This window comes from Callospermophilus lateralis, chromosome 8 (genome assembly GCF_048772815.1).
Source record: "Callospermophilus lateralis isolate mCalLat2 chromosome 8, mCalLat2.hap1, whole genome shotgun sequence".
Classification (NCBI taxonomy): Eukaryota; Metazoa; Chordata; class Mammalia; order Rodentia; family Sciuridae; genus Callospermophilus; species Callospermophilus lateralis.
This window is the reverse complement of record NC_135312.1, coordinates 128,648,731-128,649,824: the sequence shown is the minus strand read 5'-3', so window position 1 is coordinate 128,649,824 and position 1,094 is coordinate 128,648,731. Positions and strand designations below refer to the sequence as shown.

At 35.6% G+C, this 1,094-nt stretch overlaps 1 pseudogene; it reads right to left on the bottom strand.

Annotated features, from left to right (window-relative positions):
* Nucleotides 1–509: 509 nt before the first annotated feature.
* LOC143406566 (U6 spliceosomal RNA) lies at nucleotides 510–610 on the bottom strand (annotated as a pseudogene).
* Nucleotides 611–1,094: the final 484 nt, after the last annotated feature.

Sequence of the window (1,094 nt, the reverse complement as noted above, 5' to 3'; positions counted from 1 at the left end):
GGTCACAGCATTTCCATTAATATAAACTTGTTTTATGTGTGCTTCTTTTTAAAGACACCTTATTTAATATATGTTGTTGATTTAGTACACAGCCCACCACACTGTAACTCATTCCCGAACAAAGCCTGTCCGCCACACATTCTCTCCATTGGACACATCCTAGACTTCTACATGTAGGACCACTAACACAGCACCTGGAGCTATGCCTGGAAACCACTCTGAATAGCAAAATCACCAACAAAAAGCAACCAAACGAGAAAACCATAGATTATCCAAACGAGCAAAAGGGCACTTATTTACAGCAGGAGAACTGATGCAGTGGGACTAGATATGTCCTTATTTGACCTCAGTCAGGTCAAAGGCATTTGAATGCCTTTCGGGATTCAAATTTTTTGCTCTTCTACGTCACCACTGCATTGATTTGGCAATTTTTATAAATAAATTTTAATTAGTAGGCACATTCACAAATATAAAACCCATGAATAATGTGGATCAGTTGTAGAGGGGACAGAAATTCCTTCTATATATTCATTTATTTATTTACTCTTTAGCCATGCTAATCTTCTCTGTATCATTCCAATTTTAGGGTAGGTGCTTCCTAGGGGAGCACTCCTTTTAAATATTTAAATAACAAAATTCACAATGGACAAACAACAGGAGAAAGAGAAGGCAGAGGGGAGAATCTCTGTTAATATATCTTAATACCTTGAGTCTTCTGGAGAAAGCCTGACCAATGTTATTTTACATCTTAAAAAATAGTTTTAATTTTATTAAATGCCTGGGAAGAGAAAGACATGAAAGATGTCTTAGATGTGAACTTATTTAATATTTGATAGTTCTTTAAAAAACATTTTTATCAAAAGAAATGTCAAAGATTTCCAAAGTGTGTGAGTGCAACCTGCACTACAATAAGGCTGTGCTTTGAAGCTTGCTGCACTGAAGAAACTCACTCTTTTTGGGATACATAGGCTGGTTCAATAAGAAGTGTTCAAAAGTGGCTAAGTCATTTATGCTAAGAAACTTAGGGAAAGAAAATTTTTAAAATGATGCTTTGCTTTGCATTGGATGCAGTAAGGAATCAGTGCTGATTCAAT